Source organism: Schistocerca gregaria, chromosome 1 (genome assembly GCF_023897955.1).
Source record: "Schistocerca gregaria isolate iqSchGreg1 chromosome 1, iqSchGreg1.2, whole genome shotgun sequence".
In the NCBI taxonomy this organism is placed as follows: domain Eukaryota; kingdom Metazoa; phylum Arthropoda; class Insecta; order Orthoptera; family Acrididae; genus Schistocerca; species Schistocerca gregaria.
Genome location: NC_064920.1, coordinates 825996386 through 826008458, shown reverse-complemented (window position 1 = coordinate 826008458; position 12073 = coordinate 825996386). Strand labels below are relative to the sequence as shown.

The window sequence follows — 12073 nt, the reverse complement described above, 5'->3', positions numbered from 1 at the left end:
GCAAAGAAGACAGGTACGAAGACTGTTTAACCTTGTGAGACGTAAAGGACAATGGGCAAAATATCGCGAGGCCCTTGTCAACTACAACCTTGCCACTAGACAAGCAAAGGAGGCATCCTGGAAGGCATTATGTGAGGAAGTGTAGGGCATAACTGATCAAGCCAGACTTCATGAAATCCTTTCTAGAGTACCAACTAGCCCAGGAGCTATGTTAAGGGAGAAGGATGGGGAATATACGACAGTACATGAGAAACTGGAATTGCTCCTCACAACCCGCTTCCCTCAATATGCTCTGGCGGATAACATAGGCCAGAATGCAATCCCTGAGAGACAATGGTTCTCAGACATTTGAAGAGAGGTCTGGGAATCGGCCAAGGGGTGTGCTGACTTCAGTAAAATCCAATGGGCAGTGGGAACATTACAACCATTTAAGTCACCTGGCCCAGATGGCATCTTTTCAGCTCTCCTGCAACAAGCAGGAGAGAACCTTATAAGAGTCCTATGCATGTTATTCAGGGTTAGTCTAGCAGCAGGAATCATTCCCAATGCCAAGGACATGAGAACAATCAGTCAGTCCTCCTTCCCTCTTAAAACATTGGAAAAACTGGTTAATATACATGTTTGGGAGAGGAGGCTAACTAGACTCCTCTACATTCAAACCAACATGCATATCAACAACGTAAATCATGCGAGACAGCTCTCCACAAATTCATTGGGAAGGTGGAGAAAGCACTTCACTTTCAGGAAATGGCACTCTGCATCTTCCTGGACATCAAGGGGGCTTTTAGTAGCACAACCTTTGATTCCATGGTTAGGGCAGCAGAGGTGCATAACCTAGGGACCACTATATGTAGGTGGACTATAGTCATGCTTAGTGGAAGGAAGGTTGAGGCCACCAAGACAAATAAAAAGATGGTAATTAACTCCACTAGAGGTTGTCCCCATGGAGGAGTTTTGTCCCCTTTATTGTGGAATCTAGTGGTGAACGAACTCACTGAGGGAACTAAATTCCAGACAATGCTTTTGCCAAGTATACGCAGATGATGTCGTCATAGAAACTCTACATGTGAAGGGGATAGTGAAATATCTACATCTACATCTACATCTTCATCCATACTTCGCAAGCCACCTGACGGTGTGTGGCGGAGGGTACCCTGAGTACCTCTATCGGTTCTCCCTTCTATTCCAGTCTCGTATTGTACGTGGAAAGAAGGATTGTCGGTATGCTTCTGTGTGGGCTCTAATATCTAGGGGTAAACTTGGATGAGAAGCTAACATGGACCCCTCACATTAAGAGCATCAACTCCAAGGTGAAAGGTAGTCTAGTGAGTACCAGAAGAGCTTGTGGAAAAAACTGGGTCCTAAGACCCAGAGGTATGCACTGGGTATACACCACAGTGGTTAGACCTAGGATCTCCTACAGGACTGTAGCGCGGTGGAAGAAAGTAGGACAGCATGTTGCAGCTAAAGAACTTGCTAAGGTGCAGAGATTGGCTTGCTTAGCCATAACAGGTGGAATTAGAAACACACCAACTGCTGGGATGGAAACCATGCTGGACATGCGACCACTACACACCTCTGGGTCAAGATGAAAGCAGCAGCTGGTACAACACAGACTCAAAACTGATAAAAACTACATCTCATTGGGATATCTAGAATCACACCATAAGATAGTGAGTGAGGTAAATACAGGAATGGTTGGGGAAATGCAAGCTGATTATATAATAACTCGCAACTGCTTCAACAAGCCTTACAATATGATAATTGGAAACAGGGAGCAGGGGGAAAAACAGTTCAACACGGTGCAGGGAACACTATCTGGTCCACAGGTGGGTCGAAATCAGACTATGGTGCTGGGGGCGGGGTGTACGAGGTTCAGCCAAGACTGGAGTGCACCATCTCTCTAAGAAAACTGGCCTCGGTATTCCAAGCTGAAATCACTGCAGTCAGGGTGTGTGTGTGTGTGTGTGTGTGTGTGTGTGTGTGTGTGTGTGTGTGTGTGTGTGTGTAGGTGCTTACAAGGACTGAAGCATCTACAGCTACTCAGACAGCCAGGCAGCCCTGAAATCATTGGCAGCTCCTGCAACAAGATGTAAGACTGTTGCAGAATGTCACAGGGTTCTGGTGGAGCTAGGGCGAAGCAATAGGGTAAACTTAGTGTGGGTCCCTGGCCACTCAGGCATTGGTGGTAATGAACAAGCCGACAGATTGGTCAGGATGGGGGCAAAGAATCCATTCATTGGACCGGAACCTGTCCTGAAAATCACCAAGGCTATGAACAAACTAGAACTGTGGAACTGGCTCAGAAGACAGCACATATAATACTAGACCAAGGTCTATAAATAAAAACATGGTAACGTAATGATGCCAAAGCCGTGTTTTAAAAGAAGCTCTGTAATCCTGGGCTTGAACAAGAAAGAGATTAAACTCATGGTTGGACTGATGACCAGCCATGGGAATTTCAAAAAACACCTGAAAACAATGGGTGTAACGGAAGAAGATCGTAAATGCAGGATCTGTGATGAGAGTAAAGAAACTCCATCAGTTGTGGAAATGGAGAGATATAAAAAGACTGGAAGTGACGGTGGAATGACAGCTATATGGTGCTGGGATGGGAACAGGGAAAGGGCTGTATGGGTGAGGATAGTGACTAATGAAAGTTGTGGCCAGTAGGGTTGTGGGAACATAAGATGTATTGCAGGGAAAGTTCCCACCCGCACAGTTCAGAAAAGCTGGTGTTGGTGTGAAGGATCCTTACAGCACAGGCTATGAAGCAGTCATTGAAATGAAGGATACCATGTTTGGCAGCATGTTCAGTAAGAGGGTGGTCCACTTGTTTCTTGGCCACAGTTTGTCAGTGGCCATTCATGTGGACAGACAGCCTGTTGGTTGTCATGTTACACAGAATGCAGCACAGTGGATGCAGCTTAGCTTGTATATCACATAACTGGTTTCACACGTAGCCCTGCCTTTGATGGGATAGGTGATGTTAGTGACCAGACTGGAGTAGGTGGTTGAGGGAGGATGTGTAGAACAGGTCTTGCGTCTAGGTCCATTACAGGGATATGAGCCATGAGGTAAGGAATTGGGATCAAGGGTTGTGTAAGAACGGATGTGGATATTGTGTAGGTTCGGTGGACGGTGGAATACCACGATGGGAGGGGTGGGAAGAATAGTGGGCAGGTCAGTTCTCATTTCAAAGCATTCAGTTGCTCCAGTCCTGGGTGGTACTGAGTTACGAGGGGAATGCTCCTCTATGGTCAGGTGGTGTGACTTTGGGAGGTGGTGGGAGACTGTAAACATAAGGCATGGGAAACCTGACCACCTCTCCACAGTTCCTGTCCCTTTACCATGCAGTGCCCTGCTGGTCACTATTGAAGTCACCTCTCTTTACACTAACATTCGTAAGGCCCATAGCCTTACTGCTATTGAACACTACCTTTCCCAACACCCGGCAGATTCCAGAGCAACAACGTCCTTCCTAGTCACCATGACCCACTCACCCAAAATTACTTCTTCTTTGAAGGCATTACCTACAAACAAATCTGGGGTATGACTATGGGCACCCGCATGGCACCATCCTATGCCCACCAATTCATCGGCCATCTAGAGGAATCCTTCCTAAAAACCCAGAATCCTAAACACCTCACTCAGCTGGTTCAGATTCACTAATGATATCTTCACTATCTGGATTGAGGGTGAGAACACCCTACTCACATTCCTCCAGAACCTTAAAAACTTCTCCTCCACTTGCTTCACTTGGTCCTACTCAATCCAACAAGCCACCTTCCTAGATGTTGACCTCCACCTCAAAGATGGCTACATCAGTACCTCCATCCATATCAAACCTACTAACCACCAGCAGTACCTCCACTTCGGCAGCTGCCACCCGTTCCGTAACAAGACGTCCCTTCCGCACAGTCTAGCCACCCGTGGTCATCCTATCTGCAGTGGCGAGCAGTCCCTCTCATAATATACCAAGGGTCTCACCGAAGCCTTCACTGACTGTAATTATCCTCCCAATCTTGTACAAAAACAAATCTCCCATGGCTTATCTTTCAAGTCTCCCACCATCTTCCAAAGTCCCACCATCCAGCCACAGAGGAGAATTTCCCTTGTAACTCATTACCACCCAGGACTGGAGCAACTGAATTACATTCTCCACCAGAGTTTCGATTACCTCTCATCGTGCCCTGAAATGAGAATTGTCCTGCCTACTATTCTTCCCACCCTCCCACAGTGGTATTCCGCCGTCCACCGAACCCACACAACATACTCATCCATCCTTACACAACACTGCTCACAATCCCTGACATCATGGCTCATACCCCCGTAATAGACCTAGATGCGAGACCTGTTCCATACATCCTCTCACAACCACCTACTCCAGTCCAGTCACTAACATCACCTTTCCTGCCACAGGCAGGGCTAGATGTGAAACCAGTCAAGTGATCTACAAGCTAAGCTGCAACCATTGTGCTGCATTCTATGTAGGCATGACAACCAACAAGCTGGCTGTCTGCATGAATGGCCATCCACAAACTGTAGCCAAGAAACAAGTGGACCACCCTGTTGCTGAGCACACTGCCCAACGCAACCATCTTTATTTCAATGACTGCTTCACAGCCTGTGCCGGGATCCTTCCCACCAACACCAGGTTTTCTTATTTGCGCAGGTGGGAACTTTCCCCGTGATAAGTCCTACATTCCCACAACCCTCTGGGCCTCAACCTTTGTTAGTTACTGTTCTCACCCATCCAGCCCCTTCCCTGTTCCCATTTCAGCACTGCACTGCACAGCCATCTTTCCACCATCACACCCAGTCTTTTTATTTCTCTCCTTTTCCGCTAGTCCCCCCCCCCCCCCCACCAAAAAAAAAAAAAATATCTCTCCTCTGCCCTCTGTCTGACCTGCTGCACTCCACTGTCTGCTAGCCCCACCATACATCCCTTCCCCTGCATGCCCCAGTTTCCTCCCTTACCCCCACCCAGTTGCCAATCCCCTCCTGCATTGGTGCTGCTGCTCGCAGTGTGGTTGCTGTTGCCTGAGACTGCAACTGTGTGTGTGGGTGTCTGTCTGTCTATTGTTCATGAAGGCTTTACTTATGAGAGTCTTTTTCTTGTGCCTATGTGCGACTCAGCATCTCCGCTATATAGTGAGTAGCAACTTTCCTTTTCATAATAAAGTTCTTCCTTTAGTTGGTTACGAAATGCAAGTGACAATGACCTGGCTCTGAAGAAATGAGTCTGTGCTGTGGGTTTAAGAAGAATGTGCACTGTAAAATCTCTGGCCTTGCCTGCCTATGCATAAAAATGTCTGAAAATTCTCTGCAAAGTCCATCTAATAACTTATATGGCACAAGACTGGAAATAGGGTTAGCCAAATTTGCGATCGTGAACCCAAACATCTTAAAAGTATAGAAGCCAAACAAATTTTCTGTAAAATCTCTGTCCACCACACGGAAAGTCAGTGTGTGGACCATCACCCTGTATGCTATCTTCACCATAAACCATCCAAGATTAGGGATTTGCTGTCTGTTATAACTGATACATGAGGTAGCAGACAACGACAGGGAGCCAACACACAGATAAATATTAGAATTAATAAGCATGGCTGCCATGCCTGTATCCACTTGTAACTGTAGTGGTGTCCCGTTAATATACACAATCATGAACAGCTCATTAGAAACAGTTGCAAGCCTGTTACATGCATGGGTAATCACACCAATGCACATAAATCGAGAGGCATGGCATACTGCCGCAATTTGTCCTTTCTTCCTACAATGGTGGTAAGACGACCAATGCTTACATCAGGCCAACTGGTCATGTTACAAAAACAAGCAGAGCAAGAAGGCAGGGGCTGATGGGAACCAATCTACCTGAGACATGTTTAAGTGAAGCGTGTGGCTGGGTGTGCTGCCCTGTTGCAATGTTCACTTCCGAAGTTCTGCTGGAACATATGTGCATATCATTGCCTAAGCTGACGGCGGCCACATCCACCCAGGAATCCAACTGATGGCCCACCCACGGCTGAGGCCTTGCTTATGGACCAGTCAACACTCTGTCCAACATGCCTGTGCACTCCTGCTGTTGCAATTCAATAGGTTTCTTGCATTCCAGCTATTGCCAAAGTAAGCTTCTAAGCACTATCTCCACGGACGGGCCTGTTGACATTGTCAATTAGTGGGGAAAAAAAGAAATTGTGAATGTTCAACTGGGCTCATTGCTGCTTGTGTAGTAACAAGGCACATGAATAAGTACACACTTATACCATAAACCATTTTCACAATAAAACAGTTCTGAAGTACCACACACATTAAAAAACTAATGCCAGCCCACATACAATACAAGGCGGAGAGTCCCGAAAGCACAGTAAAGTTAACACAAGAAAACACAATATCAGAATGATGCTGAGTGCACTCCATTCTGAGATTACATCAAATAGATTGCTTGTCAGTCTCTCAAGGTTGTTCTGTCCATCAGCTGTGCATGCCGACCCTGAAGCAGTGCTAATATCAATATTTGATTGTGCTGCTACTTGGTGGCCAGAACTGCACTGCCATGGGCAAGTTGAACCATCATTGTTTGTAGAGGTCCCGTTATGATACGAGATATAGCAAAGGGTTATTACAGATACTATGGAAAGATTCTGATCCTCATCGAAACCTCTCTCTGTTCTGCTTCAATTGATGTTGAATATAAAACTTTCTTCAGTTTCTGATTCCACTGGATTCTAATGAACATTTGTTCTGAAAGAGATCCATGAAAAGCAATATCTCAGTATTAATACAGGGTGGGGCAAATGAAAGTGTCCCAGAGAACAGAGTTCCAGGGTACAAAGAAACACAGCAGAGGAAAGGAAATACAGTACTAATCTGACTACAACAGATGTTGAAAGTGCTGACCATTCATCTCTTGTCACATTTGGGCACTGGTCAGCAAGCTCCTGAAGGCGGAAATGTTTTGCTGCAGGTCCTGAATACTATGATGGTTGTTGTGATACACCTTAGACTTGAGGGCTCCCCAGAAAAAGTAATTGCACTCTGATAGATCGGGTGACCTTTGTGGCCTGTTAGGGTCATGACCAGACTGACCTCAGCTAACAACTCTGTCAGGCATGAAGATGGTGTAACTGTGCTCCAAGGTTCGACAGTTGTATGGGCAGTTGCTCCATCCTGTTGGAAGTGACTGCACATCTTTTCCTCCTCTGTTAATGCTGCCACAAATGGTTTCAAAAAGTTGACAATGTAACATGCTGAAGTCAGAGTCCGATGAAAGAAGATCAGACCAATAATGCAGTGAGCAGATACTGCACACCAAACCCAAACCTTATGATCACGCAATGGTGTTTGTAGAAGTTATACGGATTCTCCACTGCCCAGAACCTGTGATTCTGTGAGTTGACATTACTCCAGTGAAACCAGGCTTCATCAGACATAAAGAACAGATCCATCTCCAAGCCATTCATTGTTATCTCAGTCAACAGCCACACACAAAACTGAAGGTGCTGAGTAGCATCTGCTGGTTTTAGCACATGAACAACAGATGCTCAGTAGGGATTCATGTGCAGGTCCAGTTTGAGTATTCGTCCGCATGATCAACATGATATGCAGGTCTCTGGCGACATGCGTTGAGTTGATTTGATAGGGCACTGAAGCAGTATGTGGTGAATCACAGCCACATTTTTTGGTTGGGGGCATGTTTCAGAATGTTACTTTGACTTGTTCCAAACATATCCTGTCCGACGCCATTTTCGGAATAAGCACCATATGGCACTCTTTTCTGGCACATTGACAACATTAAATTCTCATCAAACAACTGACCACACTGTTTCCATGACTCTGTCGTCACATAACTTTCCACAATGAACACCTACTGGTCCACTCTGAGTACCATCACCTCCTTTGCACTCCTCCACTCACACTGACACAGCCCGCACAACGCTCTGAACCAGTGCGGGTCACGTGATGGGCGTACACGTGATGTGCACGTCACGAAGTGTGGTTATATGCATACAATCGTGTCCAGTTGTATCCACTTGTCCGAGTCACTTTTATTTGCCCCATCTTGTATATTCTTTAAGGAGCAAAGATAACAATTCAATGAATCATAGAGGTGCTGATTTCTCAAAGGCACATATACAAGTCTGAGAACTTTACTAGCTTTTGAACAAATCCTTTTTGAAATCTACAGTGCACACGCTTGAACATCCCACCCGCCTCCACTCCCACACACTCCTGTATGAGATTCCTTGAGCTGTCAAGTGGTTCGATAATTTCTTGACTGGTTATGGTCCACAGGCTATGTGTCTGTATAAAATTGAAAGTTAGCTGAATAATACTGTGTCTGAGCCAGTGTAACCACTTAGGGGCATACACTGTGGAGCTGTACACTCCATGAAGCTGCAGGAGGTCATGAGCAGCTAGCATTAAGGACATTAGAGCCACAAGCAGTACAGAGGAATGAGGTGACCTAGTCCATCTTTGACATGGTCCAGTCCATCTTTGACAATACTATAGCTGCAGTTTCAAGAAAGGCAACAGAAGACTTAATGAGACATTCAACTATATGACATCGAGCTACAATCCCTAACATACAGATAGACAACCGAGTTCGAGAACCAATGAAAGAAATGATCTTCAAATCTGTCCCTCATTAGAGTCAGTGACTACAGAAATGTGGATTATGAATGGAAAGGTGGGTTGTAGAATCAATTGCTGATGTGTCATCCTCAATCCAGGGAATCCAAGTATAATTGCTCTTGACCAGGGAAGTTTTGGGGCAGATCGAGTAGTGGAAGCAACTGACAATATTTTAAACATGTTAGTTCCACAAGGAAATGATGAACCTAATGAACAACATGACAAGTGTAGCAAGAGTATTCATATAAACAACAGTACTAGTAGTTGCACAAATGGCTAAACTGTCAATACCAGTTTTGTATAAGTGGAATAGTAGTCTTTTTCATTTCCTTTCGTACTGTTAATATGTAATAAGTATTAATAATTATTACATAAATTTGTTATTATATGCATATAGATGGGCTGTATAGCCTATTAAGAAAATAGGCTGTAATTGTGAAGAATAAACAAATTTTAAAAAATGAAGACAAACCTGTTGATTCTTTATGAATCTAATATGAGAGCATTCATACAATGTCAAAAATTCTCATAGGAAATATTACTAGAACTATATCACTTTAAAGGAGATACATCCTGGTATATTAGAACTACATGCCAGATCAGTTTCAAATCAAACCCTTCCCCATTTGCTGCCTCAGCTGTCTCATGATTTGTCCCACAAGTGAATAATTTGTCCAGGTATCACTTCTGAGAGAAATGGTTTCTTGGAGACAGACTGTGGCCAATCCACCAGAACCAGCTTTTCAGCTCATAGTAGAGTGTATGCAGATATTCAACTATGAAAGAGGAACTGCATGTATAATTGGGATCCAAATCCAGACCCTTGCCTTTCTTGAACAATGCTCTTACCATATGAATTATGCCACTTGCCAAACTGTATGGCACAGCTAGTGGTAGGCTAAAGTTTTGGGCCACGTCATGTAAAATAGCTCAGTTAGATAATAGCTCTATTTATTCATGGGTCTCGACTCAAATGCTGACCTTGTTCTCATCTTTAGTCTCCAAAAGACTTTCGTACCAGTGTACACTCCTCTACACAATGGAAGATTACTTCAGGATTTGGAAAGTTATTTTTAAATTTTTAATCAAGTTTTTTCCCCTTAAGATATGCCTCAGATCATATTAGCTTTACAACAAATGCACCATAGTTTTTGAAATGACAAAGATCCTGAACATATAAAATTTGCTTTTTGAAAATAATAATAATAACAATAATATGCTTGCTAAAAGTATTTCTTCTCTTTTTATCCTTATCGTACACATCACCACAGGGGGAGAAAAAAAAAAAAAAAAAAAAAAAAAACCGCGTGTTCACAAAAGTGATCATTCCCCAACTAAATTAGCGAAATGGAGCAGATATTTATGTCTTTGGTTTCTTCAGCACTAAAATCATTGAAATATCTTTCGCAAATCTCCCCTCAAAAAAAAGACTGGTAATTACTTCCTCATTCCACAATCAATGCTCTTTGATACCGCAGCAACAACATAGAAAGTCTGTATAAAGTGCTGACAAGCAGAGCAATGCTGCATACAAGTAAAATGCTCAACCAGTTGACGAGTGATAAATAAGTGGAAACACAATGAAAATCACACTGTGGTCACCCACTTCCGATTCCTTGGTGAATTCCTTGACATTCAAGATGACTGCTCAATTCAGCCTATCACCATTTTCTTCTCGCATAAATTTCAAAATTTCATTTCATTCTTAATGAAAGGAGGAAACAAAGATGATGACATTGAAGAAGAAATAAAGGTAGTTCATCTGTTTCAATCTTATGACTTATGCAACTTTATACTGAAACCATAAAGCCTGTTCTTTCTTAGTTAATTTGGTTTCATTGATTTTTTCCAATGATGGAATTTACTATTCTAAATAAGACAACTGATGCATAGTGCTGTAATCAAATTAAACTGGACAATGTATCCTCGTCACTGGAAAGAGAAACTGGTAACAAAGAATATATCCTATATGCACCACTCAAAACAGTTAGAGAGACAAGAATTTTATGAAGTGTGCCTTGTACGTAGCCTGTGGTTATGATATATACTGTTGCTTTCAGTCTCAATGCACGTTTTAATTATGAGAACAATCCTCCACAATTCATTTGAAAGTTATGGCTTAGTGGCAATATTCAAAGTATCATGCTATAAGAGTGAAATGGATGAGTAATGTCTTTCACTCTACCATCTGTGACACATCTGACTGATACAGAATGTGTTCAGGCAGTGTAACTACTGCAGGAAGGTTGGACTATTCACACAGTGTCTACAGAGTTCAATGTGGCTTCATTGTTCTTGGGAGGGTTTGGTAACAATTTTGTCAAACTAGTACATACACAAAAAAGCCAGGGCAAGGGAGACAATGCAAAACATCCACCACAGATGATTGACATGTGGTTAATCGTTCTCTTCACTGGCGCACAGCGACAGCCAGGAACCTACAAAATGATCTAAGAGCAGCAACTGGTTGCAGTGTCAGTGATCAAACAATATAAAATGGACTCCGGGAGGTGTGTTTAAGGCTAAGACGACCTCCTCACATCCCTCGATTAACTGCTTTGGCAAATGAGGGATCAATTCTGATCTGCTGAGGAACATAGAAACAGGCAGATGCATCACCTGTGCATTGTACTGTTTACAAATGAGTCTAACATGAGGTGACAGTAGTACACATGTATATCGCCTTCTTGTTGAATGATATAATGAAGCAGTAGTTCAGGAAATGGACATCTGGCTGCAGCTTAGCCATGGAGTGGGGTGGCATCACAATTGATGGCCCATAGAATCTTCAGATACTCAGAGGTCAACTTAATGCTCAGAGGTACATCAATAAGATTGTACGGGATCATGTTACGCCCATCACAGTTGTCATGGCTCCTCAGTCTATCTTGCAACACGATAATGTGTCCCCCGTTTTTCCTGCAACAAAAAATGTGACAGCACTTTCAGCAGCAGCCACCATGGAAACTTTACAGGACCTCGCGATTCAAACATTAGACGGGCCTGCTCCGAGTTACGACCTCAGTCCACTTGGGCATCTGTGGTGTATACTGGACAGACAACTTTGGGCCCCTCCTGTAATACCTCAGACTCAACTTGCAGATGTCCTTATTAAGGCGTGAAAAAAAAAAAAAAAAAAAAAAAAAAAAAAACTACAAGAAAAATGTTTACAGACTAATCAGGAACATGAATCAAAGATGTGAGGCAGTAAAACAGACAAATGGAGAGCGTACCAAACACTGAAATGTTTCTTTTTGTGCCTTATGTCAAGTAGTTTCCACTTTGGTTTACAACCATTATGTTGTCTGGCCAGAGTAATAGCATGTTCATTTATGTTAATCAGAGGTTTCATTTTCCACAACAAAATTCTGCTTCACTCCAAATATTTCTACAAAAATAATGCAGGTGTTTAAAATGTTGTTCCTCTAATTTT

The 12073-nt window shown here is 43.4% G+C and overlaps 1 protein-coding gene across 1 annotated transcript in view; it reads right to left on the bottom strand.

Annotated features, from left to right (window-relative positions):
* Window positions 1-12073, bottom strand: part of LOC126271650 (MLX-interacting protein) — a 392142-nt gene that overhangs the window by 79010 nt on the left and 301059 nt on the right. The window lies entirely within an intron of this gene.